This window comes from Ambystoma mexicanum, chromosome 9 (genome assembly GCF_040938575.1).
Source record: "Ambystoma mexicanum isolate Mex_15411 chromosome 9, UKY_AmexF1_1, whole genome shotgun sequence".
Lineage (NCBI taxonomy): Eukaryota > Metazoa > Chordata > Amphibia > Caudata > Ambystomatidae > Ambystoma > Ambystoma mexicanum.
This window is the reverse complement of record NC_090931.1, coordinates 1319109950-1319130298: the sequence shown is the minus strand read 5'-3', so window position 1 is coordinate 1319130298 and position 20349 is coordinate 1319109950.

Here is a 20349-nt window from a genome sequence, read left to right as displayed (position 1 = left end):
AAAAAAGAAAGGGATTGGCCACCTATCATAACGTCAACCCTCGGTTCCTCACTAGGATTAGGCATTACTGACAGTACTGAACACATAAAGTCCCCCAGTGAGTTGTCCTAGTGTGGATACATACTTATTCCTGTACCTGTAAAAGGATTTCCGCTCTCAACAGTGACACCCCCAATCCTAGGAGTCAACAATTGTCCTGTTTTGCACATTGCTGTATTTGCATGGATTGTCCTTGTGATGTGCTCAATGGCGCTGTGATTGAAAAGCCTGTTGTGTTTACGGTGCTTGTTTCTGATATAGTGTATGATTTTGGGCAGATCCATCCCTTATGTGCAGGCTACATGCTTGATGATAAGCTGCCCCCCATATCGAGAATTGCCCACTCTGTACATACCCTTGGCTCCTACACGTTCATACTATATGCCCTGTCATTCCACATGTCTAACATACAGGAGAGAATCTCCCAATTTGTCCATCCTGCATACCTTGATTATTACCTTGATTATTCTGAAAATATCCTTGGCTATTCTGAAAATGTCCTCATCCTCGAAAACCTTCTCTCCTGCTCTGCATAAATCCATTTCCTCCTGGCTCTGGCTGCCGTTGGTTATTCACCTGAAGCATACCTGCAGTCTGTTGCAATCCCGTCCCATCTCCACTAGTTAACATCGCCCCTTCAATGGCATATTTAGATTGTTTTTTCTGCACTCATTTGGCTTCCTCTACCTTTCTAGTATCCTCCTTCTTGTTTTTCACTTGTAACAATCGACAATGATGCACAATTGTCAGCTTAATCTCTGGCCATGGCTTTGTTTCCATTCCCACCAATTTCTTGAGCTGCCTCTGTACCTGTTCTGGCAACCCTTGACATAGAATATGATAAAATACTAGTATAGATTTCCCCCATGGCGCTCGCGTTTACACAGACCACTGCTCTTTGAAATTTTGAATGTAAGTAAGCAGATCTTCCCCTTCCTGCCATTATAGCTCCTATATCTGATGTATTAGGATACTGCACTGTAAGCGCTTTCCAAACTGCTACTCTGCAGTTATTAAATGGCAGGCGCACCATTTTGTGCTATATTCTGCACAGTAACTCCTGCGTATCCTGCTCTGGACCAAATGTCGTTAGCTCTTTCCCCAAGAATGGCTGCAAGGAGACCTTTAATGTCTCCTATAGCTAATGTATTACCTCCTGTCATTTTTTCTAACTCTTATATCCATTTTCCGGCCCCTGATGTTAAACTGGGCAACGTATATCTTAAATTGTCCTTATCCATCTGAGGCCATGGAATATACTGTGGTCTGATCCCTCCTTTCTCTAGTAAGGGAAACTGTGAAATCCCAAAATCACAATCAGCTCTCATTGTTTGCATATCCATAGTTGGAACAATGGTTCCCGATTGTTTCCTTCCTGGCAATGACCTTAATCTGCTTACCTATTGCGGCGATTCGCCCCGCACACACTGAGATCGTCCTTTAGGTCGACCTGTCCGTGCCACTGGATCTGGCGTCCTTGGTTTAGGTAGGTCCTTGGTTTAGGTAGGTCTAGGTCTACCATCTAACCTCTTTGTCTGTTAATAAACATTCTCTAAACCTACATGCACCAATCCCTTCTTCCTCAAGGAAGGCTTCCCTTCCTTCATCTGACATCTCCTGTCCACAACTCATGTGACTACCCTCTTTCTCATCCCGATTCATAGTCAGCCTGTTCAAAGACAGAGCTCGGTGTTGAGAGCTAAACGGACTTCCTTCCTTTTCTTGTGATTGGGAAATCTCAAATTGATCATTTTTCCCTTGACTCTTCTATTCATTTTTCGTCTTCATTTCATTTTATGCTTTCACAATTCTGTCTCCAATAGTTTCCTCTTCAAAATCCTCCTCTAGATTTACCCTAGAAGGATCTGCCTTCGGCTCCTATGATGGGAAGAATTCTTCTATGTCCTCCCATGCTAATACTGGATTCGGGTTCCTTAACTCTTTCACAATGAAATCAATGTTGCATGCTCTCTGCCTGCTTTTTTCTTCCATTTCCTCATCAAATGCTCTCGATTCTATGCCTTCTCCCTAATTCTTTCTTCCTCCTGTCTCTTCATCTAATTTCTCTCATTTGCCCTACATATTTTATCATTTTTTTGCCTTTGTATTCTCTTTTCTCTTAACTTCTCTTCCTCGTCTTCTTCTCTTTTCCTGTCTAGCTTATACTGTTATTCGATTGCTTGCTGCCTATTATCATATTTCCTTTGCTCTTCTGCTCTTTCTTCCTTCCTTAGCTGTTCTTCTTGATACACCTATTCCCATCCTTTTCTGTCTTTTCTTTTAAGCTCATGCTCTTTCAATCATTTCTCTCTGCCCCTGTCTTTTTTATCTTGCTTGTCCTGATCATCCTTTTGCCGTACTTCCCCAATGCTCGCCCCACTCAGTTTGAGCAATATCTGACCTCCCATCCTCTCATTTTGTATGAGCGCTATCTCGTCAGTCTTGTCTTTTTCTCTTTTCCATCTCATTATTTCTCTTGCTATATCCAGGGTTATGCCTGGTCGTTCACTTCTCTCCTTGTCCCGTGGGACTGTAGAGACCACGTCTTTCTCTGGAGCTTTCTCTAAACCTTCATGACTGCTATATGCAGGAGGTTCATACGTTGGGTTACTATACCCTGCTGTGACTTTAAGCTCTCTGAGTGAATACACTCCATCATCCTTTGAATTATCATAATTTACTTCAAGGACAGTGGGGGGAGCAGAAGGCTCATCACCCCCCCTCTGTACGCTGCCTCAATATCCAATCTTCAGGAGGTGGGTATTCCCGTTCCTCCTGATACAACTCCAAAAGCTCTAAACTAGCTAGCCTTTTCTCCAGTTTTTTCCCGGTGTACGCTGCATGCAAATATGTGGTCATATGCTGTAAAACCACTTTTGACAGTGATCCTCCTTGTGGCCATGGCATGAACATTTTGTTTGCTGTTCCCTTAAGCCATTCTGCACTATACTGTTTAAGGTTGGGTGCATTTTTAGGTAAATGCTGACACATATGCTCAAAGGGATCAATATTTTCCATTGTGACAAGGCTCCCTCGCCTGTCGATACTTAATGTGCTTCACACAAATAACACTTTACACAAGCAATCACTTCCAACATGAGTGTACACCAATAGTCGCAGCTGAAATCCTCTATACCTCATTTCACTTTATCTTCTCTACTCAGTCAATACTCTAAATAACAAAAATTAACAATTTCTCCTTTTTAAGCATCAAATATCCCCTTGTCGCTCTTCGAAAGTTCACTTTTCTTCCAATTTACATACATCTAACATACAAAACATACAAAAAACTTGGCCGGCCCACATGTATCTTCTAGTCGACGCTCCTCGCTGCTCTTATCACCCCTAATTTTTATCCCTGATGGGGGTTGTAAAATATCTTCCTTAACAGACATGTCTGTTTGTCTCCTATAGATCTATTTCTAGATTTTAAGATATTTTCTTCTGACGTTCCTAAACGAAGGCCTCTGGGCTAACCTATGGAATGCTCATCGTCCATATATCTCTTATTCAATTCCTCTTATCAATATTCACACTACTAAACCAACCCTGCATTACCTTTTCACTTTGTTAGTTTTCCCCATGCATACAGTTTGCCACGTTCCCCAATCTACTCACCATTTGTCTTTCAGCTTCCGAGTCCCGGGATCGCCTCTTCCTCAATCAGACGATTCATCCTTCCCTCCGTTCAGCTTCCCGTAGAAGTTGGGTGGGGTTTGCATGGGGAAAGGCAAGCGACCCATCCTACCTAACTTTGCAAGGGTTTGGACTTTAATCTAACCGCTATCTACAGGGAGCTTCACATTCTTTCAGCTAAATGGTGGAGGACATCTGATATTACAGTGACTGCAGAGTTTTACTTAGATCAATGGGCCTTTAACCATCACCTCTGCTACTAAGTGAACTCTTATGCCCAACATCCCTTTAAGATGAGGTAGCAATACTCAGAGGTGGATGGGGATGCAGATGTTACTCAAACATCAATAATCAAAACGACTCAGGAAGTTGGCCAAGTGAATTTCTGTTGTAATATCAATTATATAAAACAGGGAGTACAACGGGCATCATCCGATGTCGCACCGCTTGATGTCAAAGCATTTAACAAAAAACAGTTATTTTATAACAAACATTTGTCACTGCTGACGTCATATTATGTTGCAAACTACAAAGTGTATGGGCACCAATGGTTGGCTCTCTGTGAACATCTAAGTATACATTCTATATAGCCACTGGTTATGGTTGGGTACTTAAGTCAGGTGGGCATCAGTACCCATCCCCAATAACTGCTCCCTATTGTCGTCACTAAACACACAAAGATTCGTTGGGTCTTCATACTATGGGGTTCTTCATTATACAGCCCACTATGATTGGTTTGGCACCCTTGTACCCTTCTGGAATATTCCTCACGCTTGCAGCACGCAGGCTACCATCTCAGGTACATGGAAGCTCAGCGTGATCATGCCTCCCCTCCAATTAACCCACTATCTGTCAACACTCCTTCAGTTTGTCAATTAGCTTTTGAACTTGGCCTTGTGCTGTGGACTTTGACTGGGAAATAAAGGAAGGATAGCTTCACTGTGTCTTTTACAGCCTGACCCAAGCTATTCTGATTTTACCCATGTGACTTGAAGACCACTATTTTTGAGCTTTTTGCAGTATTTCATCCTTTTTAATGATGACCTGTAGAAACCTTTACTATTTTTTCATATTACTTCAAAGAAGAGCGTGTTCCTTTTATCACATTTGGGGAAGCTTTCTTGACAGGCATCAGTTACACTGTGGTCTTTTCCCTTGGTTCCGAGCCAGCCTCATCATCTATGAAACTTGCCATGCCATCAGTAATTTTCAACTGCACCACTCATTTGAGAGTCTTTCTCTTGTTCATGAATTTTCAGGCATGCTAAAGTGCATGTGGAACATCCAGGTTATATACATTCCTATGTATATACATTGGTGCATCGCCGCAATCTACTTCACTACATAACCAGCCTTGAGAATACTTTTGCCTACTTGGGTTTCTAGCAATTGTACACGTGTAAACTGATTTACATATTCTGGAGTGTTTCTTGTAGCATGAGCATCTTCATCTCGAGCCCGAACTGTTGCTCATCTGTACCGTCTATTCTTGAAGTCTTTAGAGAATACTTGTTATGTTTCTTCTCGGCATCCAGCTTTCAGATACATCAACTCCCTTTCATGTGACGTCATCAGGCTCCTTTCTGTGTTCAAATACACATTTATTCCGACACTTCCTCCAAAAGAGTGATATGTCTCCATCCATTTAGATAGGGTTTCTTTAATGGATATCTAGTCTCGAAGGTTCTCTGCGGTATTGGTACACTGACTGGAATTGGAAATGTTGTCATCTCTGGTTCCCAAAATATAGGCAATATTGGGGCGGAGCTTGGAGCGAGGATTTCTGACTCTACCTCTACAAAAGGGTACCTGGTAAGATATCGGTCCCCCAGGTAAACAATGGGTATGTAAAAAAAAACAAAGGACTGAGAACAGGAAGATGGCATGCAACAATTAGGCATATTTCAAATCAATATATATATTTATTTTCATACATTGAAAATATTTGGTAGTGGTAAACAAACAGATACATTAAAACGATTGTCAAAATTATCCAAAATTACTCGTACTCCATTCAATCTACTCCAGCTGGCGTAATCATTCATTTGTACATTCGCAATAGTCGCTCACTATACATTTCATATATTGCCTAAATATCCAACTGAAACATGTGTCGATAACATCTGACAACATTTGTTGCATAATAGAGAGACACACCAGTATACATATGGGGTGTAGGGAACTTTCTGAATAAGTGTAAAGAGGCTGTGTATGTTACAGGGCCAATATATGATATGTATAGTGAGTGACTATCGCGAATGTGCGCATGAATGATTACGCCTGTTGGATGACTTGTTTGTAGTAGCATTTCCAGTGAGAAACACAAGGGTCTGAAACTATTGATTCTCCAGACGATTAGGCCTATGACTCCCATGATCCCTCACAATGAACAATGTTGGCTATCGTTGATGGATGTTGTAGTCCAAAATACTTGGTGAGCTTTGCATATCCTGTGTATATTTCTGATGCTTTACAATGATGATAGTTCAGTGGTATTGCAATTGGTGCAGGCTTTTCCAACCATTTACCCCTCATGCCCGGGCACAGTCCTGCCTTTATGTGCTTTGCAGCTCTTCTGAACAACACATTTTGCACCACCATTTCCAAGAAGCCCAAATGATCAGGCATTAAACTGCATGGAACACCACAGAGCTGGAAATAAAGGGAAGTAGAATATACATGCGGTGTGGAAAACAAAGTTAAAAACACAGCATTAAGTTGAAAGTGACAATAAACATCCAATAAATTTAAATTACAACAGACACATAGCACAGTCAAGTAGAAGTTGAAACGTAGAGCCAACGATAATTTAAAAGTGACACAGGGGGACATATATAGGTGTATGCCATACAAGGGCTATCTACCCAAGGAGCATGCTCATAGAAAGAGGATCTCACACACTGATGGGTCACAGTAACAGTGGGCTGTTGTGTCCATGCACCAGTGCACTGCCTCTGCACAATACTCTGAGCATGGGGTACACAATAAGTATATGCTTTAGCCACAGAAGAAGCTCAGATCACTGCCGGGTTCTCTGGCCGGGTCCTGGAATGGTTTGTCTCATTCCTCGCTGGTCATACCCAGTCTCTTTCTCTTCCTCCTTTTTTTCCTGTTGCGAAATACTTCACATGTGGTGTCCCTCAAGGTTCTGTTCTGTATATTCAGCCTCTTGCTAATCTAATTCATTCTTTTGGATTGCAGTGTTTCTCCTACGCTGATGACACACAGCTCTTGGTGAGGTTAGATCTTGCCATTGCTGCCTTCTGGCTATTGATCTGTGGATGGGCGTGGACTGGCTCCGCCTCTATGGCAAGAACATTGAGGTACTAGCAGTTGGCTCCTCCTCTGCATCTTTTGGCTGGTCCTCAGCTTTTTGGCCATCTAACCGTGTCCCTCTGCCCACGCCTTCCTCTGTGGTTAGGAACTTGGGAGTCAAGCTCTCTGACTCGCTTTCCTTGCAGAACCAGATCAGCGTGGTCTGCCAGTCAGTTCATTTCAAACTCTGCATACTGCGAAAATGTCTTCTTTACCTTCCTATTCACCTCCGGTCATTTGTTGTGTCCTCCCTTATGTTTGGTTCTCTAGATCATTGCAACGTGTTATACTTGGCCCAGCCGGTGTACCTTCTTCAACGGCTGCAAGTTCTACAAAATTCTGTAGCTCGATTAGCAGTAGGGGCTCCTCGGTTTTGACTGACTACCCCATCTCTGTTAAAATTGCACTGGCTCCCAATGGCCAAGCGTATTAAATTCAAGGTCCTCTGTGTTGTCCATCATGCATTTTATGGCAGAGCACTGGAATTTCTGTAGGTCAAATTTCAACCTTATGTTCCTGCTCTGTACCTGTGCTCTACTTCGTCTCGGATGATCACGTTCCCACGCTTCAAGCTTGCTCGTGTGTGGGGTCGCTCTTTCTCAGTTGCGGCAGCCACCCCGTGGAACGCTACTCCATTGCCACTCCGTGCCATTGAGGACCACCTCTCGTTTTGCTGGGCTTTAAAGTCTTATCTTTTTACAGCTTAATTTCTCAATCTTCAGTTTATCGTTTTATTTTTCTGCCAAGTTCCCTGACCTTTAGCGACATTATGCCCTTGCCGGTGTAGGTGTGTTCTGTACATTCTTTTTACATTACATACATTTCATTACATCACATTACATTACAAATACTTCCAATATATTCACATTATTTGTATTTATTTAAACGTATAAAGCACTTTCAAACTACACCAACAAACTACAGACCTATCACTACTGTACCGTTCTTACTCAAAATACTTGACAGAGCAGCATACCTGCAGATTCAGAACTACTTGGAAACTCATAACCTCCTCGGCTCAAGTCAATCTGGCTTCAGACCTAAGCAAGGGACTGAAACAGCTCTTCTTGACCTTAAAACTCAAATCGATGACCTTAAAGACAACGGCAAATTGGCCCTCTTACTACTATTGGACTTATCTGCTGCCTTCGATTTGGTCAATCACCAAATATTATATCGGCATCTGAAGTCTCCTGCCCACTTCTCTGACAATGCCTCCAACTGGATAAGGTAATTCCTCGACAACAGGCACATGAGAGTTTTTTCACCAACCTCATCGGCCGATCCTACACTTGTGGAGTCCCGCAAGGGTCCTGTGTCTCTCCAACTCTCTATAATGTCTTCACCAAACCTCTATTTTATGTGCTTGATTATCTGGGCGTCACCTACACAAATTATGCTAATGACACCCAGATACTCATACCTACCACTGGTGACTACATTGCTGACTCTAAAGCCCTTAATGACATCTACCTTGTCATCCAAGCCTGGATGGCCCAGCACGAACTGTGCCTCAATGATGACAAGACCGAGCTTCTCATCTTAGGGACGCAACAGAGACTCAACAAACTGAGTCCCCTGTTCGGCTCCTTCAACATTGACGGCAATCTAATTAAAGTATCCAAAGACACCAAAACCTTGGTTGTTTACCTCGACTCCTCCCTGACCCTCACTAGACAAACCAACGCTGTGGCTGCTGCATCTGCCTACACTTGCAAATTGATCTCAGCCTGTCGCCCGTTCCTAACCACGCAGAACTGCATCACCCTGGCCAGGACCTTGATTATGTCCAAATTGGATTACTGCAATGCTCTGTACCAAGGCACTAACCAAGGTAATCTCAACAAACTTCAGACTACCCAAAACAATGCCATTACAGCGGCCCTCAATATCCCCCGATCTGCCCACATCTCAGATACAAGGAAGAACCTCAATTGGCTTTCCGTTGCCCAAAGGATCTCCCTCAAAGCACTGGCCTTCACATACAAATGTGTAAACCATCAGGCCCCTACATATCTAGTCGCGCGATTCACCCAGTACATACCCTAGCGAGCACTTAGATCTGCACAATCACAAGGTCTTGCGATCCCTAGATTCAAACTCCAAACTGCTGGGGGAACCAGCTTCCCTGTCCTGGCAGCCAAGCTTTGGAACACCATACCGCTCTCTATCAGAACTCTACCTTCATTCAACTTATTTAAACACAAAGCCAAGCTCTGGTTAGCCACATCTCACCAATAACAGCTCTTCTGTACCTGACAGGCCACCTCTGAGACCTTGCTTTGTTGCACTCTTTCATTACTGCGTTTGCTTGTCACCTTGACCTATAACGTCAATTGTATACTCTTTGACAATTCTGTTGACCACTGTGATTTTATGTTATGCATGTATGTAACGTTCGACTAAGATATGCGCCTGGTTGCCCTTGGGCCTAGTCTGCGCTATATATATAAAACAAATACAAAAAAATACAAATACTTTCGCCAAAGTGCTGTACAATTTAATTATGATGGTACAAACGTTATGCAGTATACTTACTCATCTTCAGCAGGTTTGCCCTGGAAGGAGAGATAACACTATAGCTGAAAGAATGAAAGCATGTACACAGGTCTCCAGGAGACTCGGTACTAAACCCATTTCAAGGGCCCGAAAGCTGGTTATCCGAGGGGACATCATCTTTAAACTGCCTGTTTCCATGGCCCAATGTATCTCCCCCTACAGATCCCTCAGGTACTCAGCGCTAGACCCCTGGTCATAGACCCTTTCCTGACTCTGATCCAGCGGTGGCACACGCTTCAACATCTGGAAATCCACACCCTAGCAACTGACGATCACTGCAGGTTATACATAGGATCTGCTGCCCACTCACTCACTCCACCCCTCTCCTTCCCTTCCTCCATTCTTCTCTCACTCACAATCACTTACTAAATTTCTGGATTCCGCATTCACATTTGCACTCACCTTTCCTCTCTTACTACCACACTCAATCACACACTTCCTCCATCCTGGTCTTGCACTGGATTGCCCCCTGACTCAGGCCACCTTCACATTCCTTCCCTTTAATCCACTCTCCTCCTCGTTTCCCACCCACTACACACTAGCTGGGGCCAGTTTACCCACCCTTACTCTACGACCATGTGCCTTCTCCATAACCTCCAGTCCAATGACCTTCCCTCCTACCCCCGCGTCCTCAGCTCGCCGACCTTTGTCTGATCTATGATGAGCCCGCACTGCATCGCTCCACTCCATGCACTGCATGTTGGCCTCTTCCGGATAGTCTACAGCTTTGGGAAATTCGAATATGGCTGTGTTGGATTTTTACCCTCTATGGTACTCCTAGTGTTGGCGCCCCGTACCATGGGGTGTGGCCCCACAATACAGCTACCTGACTGTTATTATCCTTTGAAACCTACCTGCGCTGAGGAAGGGCTATCGTAGCCTGCTTAACCTTGCCAACTTGACATACATGCTGCCTGATGCAGCCCCTTGTAACTGGAGGCGAGGCTTTCCCAGCCAGTACTCAAGTATGCGTATTCATAACTTGACTGAATTGTTACTTTACAATGTAACAATCTGATTTGACCCCGCGGCCTGCGCTGCCCACCTGTCTGACTTTGCTGTGTAATTATGTTTTTTGTCCTCGTAACCTGGCGCTGTCCATATGCCATGTCTTTACAATGTCACCACCTGACTAGACTCTGCAGCCTTGCGCTGCCCACCTGCTGTGTCTATACAATGTAACCACCTGACTAGACTCTGCAGCCTTGCGCTGCACACCTGCTGTGTCTATACAATGTAACCACCTGACTAGACTCTGCAGCCTTGCGCTGCACACCTGCTGTGTCTATACAATGTAACCACCTGGCTAGTCTCTGCAGCCTTGCGCTGCACACCTGCTGTGTCTATACAATGTAACCACCTGACTAGACTCTGCAGCCTTGCGCTGCCCACTTGCTGTGTCTATACTATGTAACCACCTGACTAGACTCTGCAGCCTTGCGCTGCCCACTTGCTGTGTCTATACAATGTAACCACCTGACTAGACTCTGCAGCCTTGCGCTGCCTACCTGCTGTTTCTATACAATGTAACCACCTGACTAGACTCTGCAGCCTTGCGCTGCACACCTGCTGTGTCTATACAATGTAACCACCTGACTAGACTCTGCAGCATTGCGCTGTCCACCTGCCCTGACTTTGCTGTGAAACTACCTGATTAGACTCTGCAGCCTTGCGCTGCCCACCTGCCTGACTTTGCTGTGAAACTACCTGATTAGACTCTGCAGCCTTGCGCTGACCACCTGCTGTGTCTGTACAATGTAACCACCTGACTAGACTCTGCAGCGTTGCGCTGCCCACCTCCCTTGACTTTGCTGTGAAACTAGCTGATTTGTCCTTGCAGCCTTGCGCTGCCCACCTGCTGTGTCTATACAATGTAACCACCTGACAAGACTCTGCAGCCTTGCGCTGCCCACCTTCCCTGACTTTGCTGTGAAACTACCTGATTAGACTCTGCAGCCTTGCGCTGCCCACCTCCTGCCCTGACTTTGCTGTGAAACTACCTGGTTAGACTCTGCAGCCTTGCGCTGCCCACCTCCTATGTCTATACAATTTAACCACCTGACTAGACTCTGCAGCCTTGCGCTGACCAGATGCTGTGTCTGTGCAATGTAACCACCTGACTAGACTCTGCAGCCTTGCGCTGCCCACCTGCTGTGTCTGTACAATGTAACCACCTGACTAGACTCTACAGCCTTGCGCTGCCCACCTGCCCTGACTTTGCTGTGAAACTAACTGATTAGACTCTGCAGCCTTCGCTGCCCACCTCCTGCCCTGACTTTGCTGTGAAACTACCTGATTAGACTCTGCAGCCTTGCGCTGCCCACCTGCTGTGTCTATACAATTTAACCACCTGACTAGACTCTGCAGCCTTGCGCTGCCTACCTGCTGTTTCTATACAATGTAACCACCTGACTAGACTCTGCAGCCTTGCGCTGCCCACTTGCTGTGTCTATACAATGTAACCACCTGACTAGACTCTGCAGCCTTGCGCTGCCCACTTGCTGTGTCTATACAATGTAACCACCTGACTAGACTCTGCAGCCTTGCGCTGCCCACTTGCTGTGTCTATACAATGTAACCACCTGACTAGACTCTGCAGCCTTGCGCTGCCCACTTGCTGTTTCTATACAATGTAACCACCTGACTAGACTCTGCAGCCTTGCGCTGCCCACCTGCTGTGTCTATACAATGTAACCACCTGACTAGACTCTGCAGCCTTGCGCTGCCCACTTGCTGTGTCTATACAATGTAACCACCTGACTAGACTCTGCAGCGTTGCGCTGCCCACCTCCCTTGACTTTGCTGTGAAACTAGCTGATTTGTCCTTGCAGCCTTGCGCTGCCCACCTGCTGTGTCTATACAATGTAACCACCTGACAAGACTCTGCAGCCTTGCGCTGCCCACCTTCCCTGACTTTGCTGTGAAACTACCTGATTAGACTCTGCAGCCTTGCGCTGCCCACCTCCTGCCCTGACTTTGCTGTGAAACTACCTGGTTAGACTCTGCAGCCTTGCGCTGCCCACCTCCTATGTCTATACAATTTAACCACCTGACTAGACTCTGCAGCCTTGCGCTGACCAGATGCTGTGTCTGTGCAATGTAACCACCTGACTAGACTCTGCAGCCTTGCGCTGCCCACCTGCTGTGTCTGTACAATGTAACCACCTGACTAGACTCTACAGCCTTGCGCTGCCCACCTGCCCTGACTTTGCTGTGAAACTAACTGATTAGACTCTGCAGCCTTCGCTGCCCACCTCCTGCCCTGACTTTGCTGTGAAACTACCTGATTAGACTCTGCAGCCTTGCGCTGCCCACCTGCTGTGTCTATACAATTTAACCACCTGACTAGACTCTGCAGCCTTGCGCTGCCTACCTGCTGTTTCTATACAATGTAACCACCTGACTAGACTCTGCAGCCTTGCGCTGCCCACTTGCTGTGTCTATACAATGTAACCACCTGACTAGACTCTGCAGCCTTGCGCTGCCCACTTGCTGTGTCTATACAATGTAACCACCTGACTAGACTCTGCAGCCTTGCGCTGCCCACTTGCTGTGTCTATACAATGTAACCACCTGACTAGACTCTGCAGCCTTGCGCTGCCCACTTGCTGTTTCTATACAATGTAACCACCTGACTAGACTCTGCAGCCTTGCGCTGCCCACCTGCTGTGTCTATACAATGTAACCACCTGACTAGACTCTGCAGCCTTGCGCTGCCCACTTGCTGTGTCTATACAATGTAACCACCTGACTAGACTCTGCAGCGTTGCGCTGCCCACCTCCCTTGACTTTGCTGTGAAACTAGCTGATTTGTCCTTGCAGCCTTGCGCTGCCCACCTGCTGTGTCTATACAATGTAACCACCTGACAAGACTCTGCAGCCTTGCGCTGCCCACCTTCCCTGACTTTGCTGTGAAACTACCTGATTAGACTCTGCAGCCTTGCGCTGCCCACCTCCTGCCCTGACTTTGCTGTGAAACTACCTGGTTAGACTCTGCAGCCTTGCGCTGCCCACCTCCTATGTCTATACAATTTAACCACCTGACTAGACTCTGCAGCCTTGCGCTGACCAGATGCTGTGTCTGTGCAATGTAACCACCTGACTAGACTCTGCAGCCTTGCGCTGCCCACCTGCTGTGTCTGTACAATGTAACCACCTGACTAGACTCTACAGCCTTGCGCTGCCCACCTGCCCTGACTTTGCTGTGAAACTAACTGATTAGACTCTGCAGCCTTCGCTGCCCACCTCCTGCCCTGACTTTGCTGTGAAACTACCTGATTAGACTCTGCAGCCTTGCGCTGCCCACCTGCTGTGTCTATACAATTTAACCACCTGACTAGACTCTGCAGCCTTGCGCTGCCTACCTGCTGTTTCTATACAATGTAACCACCTGACTAGACTCTGCAGCCTTGCGCTGCCCACTTGCTGTGTCTATACAATGTAACCACCTGACTAGACTCTGCAGCCTTGCGCTGCCCACTTGCTGTGTCTATACAATGTAACCACCTGACTAGACTCTGCAGCCTTGCGCTGCCCACTTGCTGTGTCTATACAATGTAACCACCTGACTAGACTCTGCAGCCTTGCGCTGCCCACTTGCTGTTTCTATACAATGTAACCACCTGACTAGACTCTGCAGCCTTGCGCTGCCCACCTGCTGTGTCTATACAATGTAACCACCTGACTAGACTCTGCAGCCTTGCTCTGCCCACTTGCTGTGTCTATACAATGTAACCACCTGACTAGACTCTGCAGCGTTGCGCTGCCCACCTCCCTTGACTTTGCTGTGAAACTAGCTGATTTGTCCTTGCAGCCTTGCGCTGCCCACCTGCTGTGTCTATACAATGTAACCACCTGACTAGACTCTGCAGCCTTGCGCTGCCCACCTGCTGTGTCTATACAATGTAACCACCTGACTAGACTCTGCAGCCTTGCGCTGCCCACCTGCTGTTTCTATACAATGTAACCACCTGACTAGACTCTGCAGCCTTGCGCTGCCCACCTGCTGTTTCTATACAATGTAACCACCTGACTAGACTCTGCAGCCTTGCGCTGCCTACCTGCTGTTTCTATACAATGTAACCACCTGACTAGACTCTGCAGCCTTGCGCCGCCCTCCTGCCCTGACTTTGCTGTGAAACTAGCTGATTTGTCCTTGAAGCCTTGCGTTGTCTATATGCTGTGTCTATACAATGTAACTACCTGACTTGACCTCTAAGCACTTGCACTTTGTAACCACTGTGACTATACTTATTACCTATCACTTAAGCAATTCCTATTACTTAAGCAATTTCTGTAACCAATCTCCCAAGTACAAGCACCCAGATGCCTTTGGGTTTGGTGCGCTCTATAAGTGTCAAAATAAATAAAATAAAATAAATCCCTCAGTCACTAAAGGCCTGATTCGCAGATGCGTTTTATAATGGAAAACCCCATTGGAAAACGTTCTGTGAATTAGGCCCTAACTCTCTTCCTCCCTCATTCCATCCACTAACACTCCTGCTCACTCGCATCCTTGTGCACGTACTCATCCTCTTTCTGGAACTTTCCCTCTCACTCACTCCTTTCCTAAATGACCAGCTGACCCACTCACTTGCTCACTCGCTTGCTCGGTCAGTCGCGCGTGGTGAAAGCTTTTGCTGCTGTCGTTTATAAACTTTGCTTCTCTGGAACAGTGAGTTGTCATTACGTTTCCCAATCTTTTCTGATTTGTGTTGATGCACATGGGGTGGAGGTGGTGGGACAGCGCGCCACGCTGAGCCTAACACTCTGAAGTGATGTCCTCTCTCAGTCAAATATCTAAATCCAGGTTGAACGTAGAGATCAAGAGAAGCTGAGCCCAGGTGGCCTTTTGAAGAACACTTACCGATTTTGGAAGGTAGGTGTCAAGGAGTCAAGCTGTGCTGCTTGTTAAGTCTTACAGTACTGCTGTTCAATACTTCCATCAATAGACACTTTTCCAAGACCAATATGCCAGAGCAGCTGCTTAAAACGGACCATTGTTCTCGTTTATGGATAACACGGGCGGCTTGGCTTCAGAATGAATGTGTGCAGAGAGCGAGAGAATGCAAGAGAGGGACACAAATGCATTATTACAAGGTAGAAAGCTGAACATTAAATGCATAGTTAGTTAAACCAATCAGAATCCTCAAATTGCATATAAAGTTTCTTCTGTGTGCTTTTTAACAGAAAAACGGTTTCTTGTGACTGGACCTCTTTAGAATCTACTTCTGAAACACACGCGTCTAGGGCTGCCATAAAGGTACCTGCTACTACAGTTAACTTAGAGAGATTGCAATAACTCAGAACATCACATTTGCACATTGAAATACCAGTAATAGACCCACAGGGAAGAGACTAATGCTAAGGAGCTTGCACAGACCCACAGGGGACTGGTCATACCCGCCTTAGAGAGGGTTTTGCGGGCTATGTGGAATGGGTTGGGTTGTTCAGGTGAAGTTGTCAAACACAAACTGAGCTGAATGCCAGCCATCACAACCTGGGCTGAATATGGGAGGTATTGTCCAAGCGATCAGTGGCATCTGCATAACCACCCATCGGGGGAAACTGGCTCCCACATCAGGGGTTTAAGACTCACAATAGAGAAACAAAGAAGGTGCTGATCAATAAGGACAGGCAGACACAGTTTATTTATTTATTTATTTATTTTTAAATTCCTGAACTTAACCCAGGGTCATTACAGCGCAGAAATCACCACATCTGCAAACCAAATCAAAAGTAAGGAATCAAACCAAGAGCTGTTTAAATATATTACACGGGCCACGGTGGTGACCGTGTAGTTATAGTTAAGTTGCTAAACCCATAGGAAGACCACTTTTTCAGCGGCTTATAACTTTGCTCTCCCTGGAGGAATCGTCTCCAAACTTTGCAAAAAAAAGTATATGGCCGGCTCTGAATTTTTTCGCCAAATTGGGTGAGGTTTCATGCAGGGGGGGGCAAAGTTATAAGGGGGTCCCAACATTTTTTTCCCCTTAGACTGAATGGGGAAAAACTTTGCGCATGGCTACAGACCGAACGGCTGGATGGAATTTCACCAAATTTGCGTCAGGAGCAGGGACTTGGGTCAGAAAGCGTGCTTGTGTGTGTTTGGTGGAAATCGGACCAGTACTTTTGTTGCAAAGAACTGAAATGTATGTCCCAAAAAATTGTGATATCTGGGTCCAATCCGTTGACCCATTTTCCTGTTCGCTCTGCGGACCGAAGTCTCATTGGCCTGCGGTACGCTGTGAAGTCGGCGAACATTAGATGCAGCTGGTGGTTGGATGGAGGGAAGCGTGCTGTGCATCAAAGGTTTTGGGAAACGCTGCCATGGTGTATCAGAGGATAGTGTTGTGGTGTGTGGCAAGGTTCTAAGCCATTGTGTGCATGGCTGGGCCTCTTGCACGTAGCAGTGTGTGCACTAAAATTAGTCATATCTGGCTCCACTCCGGCATCCCATTTCCCTGTTCGCTGCGTGGTCAAAATGTTGATTGCAACGCAGTGTGCGGTGACGGGATGTGTGTCAAAAGAGTTCCATGATGGCGGCATGTTGCATCGGAGGATAATACAGCAGCGAAAGGGGCTGAAAAACATAGTGTATGGCATTTGGTGGTGGGAAGAAGGGATGGAAAGGGTGCGGGCGTGAGAAGTGCTTCATGTGATATATCTCATTAGAAGATGACAGTGGTGTGCCAGAGCTATCCGTGCATGCTCCGCCAAAACGCAGATACCTCAACAGGCAACAATCTTGTGTGGTCATTGCAGCCAGCCTTTGTTATGGCATGCCAGTTGTAGCAGCAATGTCTTTCTGTGATGAGTGGTGGCAGGCACATTTGCAGACGGGGAGTGCATTCCACAAGACATGATGATTTAATCATCGCATGTACTATGGTGTGCTGTGTGAGGTAAGTCCGTAGCCTCATCGATGCATGGCGGCAGCTGTAGCACAGAAAAGTATGTCCACTGGTTGAAAAGGTATGTGCACTGGGTGAAAGTAGGTGCCACATTGTTGTTTTTTGTGTGTGGTTCGACTGCAGTGCACACAATGTTGTTTGCATGGGTGTGGTGATAGGTAAAACAACCTACAGTTGTCAGTGGGTGGAGATGCTGCAGTGACCAGTCGTGCAGTGTGTCCACTGGGTGCACTAACGGAATAGTTTACATATAAAAGAGGTCACAGTGCAACTGGTTTGTATATGTGCTTGCGTATTGTGCATTGTACAAATTAGTAAGTGTTGCAATGCACTATACACCATTGTTCTATGTACATATTAGAGTGTTGGGAGCAGGCCCAATGTTGTGAAGATTGTCTTGTTTGGTTGGCATGCTTATAATGCTTTGTGTTTGGAAGTGGGTAGCGGTATCAAACACAGTGATATGTTTCTGCATTACGGTAAGTGGAACACGTGTCCTTGCCTCCCTGCTTTATGGTGCGGTGGTTGGGTGGAAGTGCTGGTGCGTATGTTGTCTTTGTGATTTCTGGCACATGCCTACATGGACGCCTGAATGGCTATGTTATGTTTTGGTGAGTGTGGCCAAGGCCTAGACTGTTGGGCGCATGGCCAAAGGCCGTAGGCCGTAGGCCATGCACCCAACAGCCTAAGCCTTCATCACAGCCACCACAACATAATGCAGGGATGCAGTTGTCACTCTGCATGCATTTGAAGATAGTGAGTAGCACACAATGGTTGAGGAGCACATTGTACACTTGGTAGAACAGCAGAAGTGAGCTGTTATGCATACATTAGCATATGGTGTTCATCATTGCCCCTGTTGCGCAATAGGGAGCCACATGTCACCATTTGCATTTGCAATGGTTAGGACCTTATTAGACCCTTTCTTGAGAAAGTGTTTGACCACAATGCCCCATGAAAGGAAGTCATCAGCATCAGAAAGTTGCAATATGGACAATGTACACAGCCACTCACATACTGTTCAGCACAGGCAATACAACGGCGTGGAGCCATGCATGTAAAGATGTGCCCAGGGTGAAAGTTGGCAGGCTCAATTGCAGATGCAGATGTAATGCAGATGTGCAATACACATGACATGAGATGTAAAACATGGGTTGTAGTAGGGTGTGCTGTGTGTGGTGAGGCCCTAGTGGTCAGTGATGGTACAGCACTGGCAAAAGCGGAGTACAATGAAGACCACATGAAACTTGAAACACACTGCAGTACGGTGTGTTGCATGTGCTAAGCCCGTAGCCCCTTCGATGAATGGGTGGCCACCTTGCACCGCCAAATATGTGCCCTGGTGTGAACTAGGTGTCACATTGTTGCCTTCGGTGTATGGTCTGTGATCTTTACATAAAATGTTGCTTTCATGGTTGTGGGGATTGGTTGCAATTCTTACACTGTGTAGTACATGCCTGGACTTGATGGAGTGACCACTCTTGTGTGTCCTGTGGGTGCAGTGGGGAAGATGTGGATGCTTAGAAGTGGCTAGGGGTGTCCTGCATGTACCTGGCCACTTGTTCACCTGCATGACTCTGTTATGTTGTGCTGGGTGTGGCCAAGGCCTACACTGTTGGGTATATGGCAAAAGGCTGTAGGCGGTGGTGACATTCAAAAAATGGTTCTGCAGGACCTTGTAGACATGGTAGAACAGCACAAGTGACCTGAAATGAGTCCAGTACCATGTGGTGCACATTATGCCACCACCTTGGACATTAGGGAGGCACATGGCGCTGTTTGCGTTTGGCATGAGTTGCCCTTTGCACCACCCATCCTATGGTACGTTTGTGGATTGTGGTATGTGGCAAATGTTCCCCTTCATAAGGCCATTATGTTGTGCTGGGTGTGGGTAAGGCCTAGACTATTGGGTACATGGCCAAAGGCCATAGCATGCTGGCCATGCACCCAAGAGCCTATCCCTTGACGACAGCCAGCACACCATACTGCAGCCATGCAGAATTGGCTCTGCATCTCTCCGAGGATGGTGACCTTTGAATAATGGATGTGGAGAGCATTTTACACTTGGTGGAGCAACCAAAGCGAGGTGCTATGCGTTGACGTGCACATGGTGTAAGTCATTGCACGTGTTGCACATTAGGGAGCCATATGTTAGCATTTCCGTTTGCTATGGGATGGCCTTTACAAGACCCTTGTGTGAGGACGTGTTTTAACATATTGCGCCATGAAAGGAAGTCATCAGCATCAGAAAGTTGCAATATGGACAATGTACATAGCCTCACGCATACCGTTAAGCTAGCCAACCCAACGTCATGGAGCCATGCATGCAAAGATGTGTCCAGGGTGAAAGGTGGCAGGTGAAATTGCAGATGGGGATGCATTACACATGACATGAGGAGTACAACATGGGGTGCACTAGGGTGTGCTGTGTGTGGTGAGGGCTTGCATCTTGGATGCATGGCTGGAAGCTTTACACAAACGGCTATGTGGGTTGCTTGCAAATACTCCTCAGATTGTTGCATTTCATGTGTGGTTTGAGAGTTGTGCATGCATTGTTGATTGCAGGGGTGTGCTCATTGTTCGCACATGGTACATTTTCCAGTGCATGGCAGGAGCCTATGGAGTGAACAGTTCTTCAGTGTGTCCACTGACTGCTGTGGTGAGAAAGAGTTTGTGTACCAGTGCATAGGGTTCAACTGCATAGTGTATGTGCTTGAGTAATGTGCATTGTGCAGATTACTAACTACTGTACTGCACTTTGAAGTATTTTATTATTGGAGTTGGTGGAGTGCTGGGAGGGAAAAACACGATGGCTACCTGCAGTTCATGGTGCTGGGTGCCGCTCTGGGTGAATGTGGACACTGAAAGCGTGCATCGGTTTGGAGAG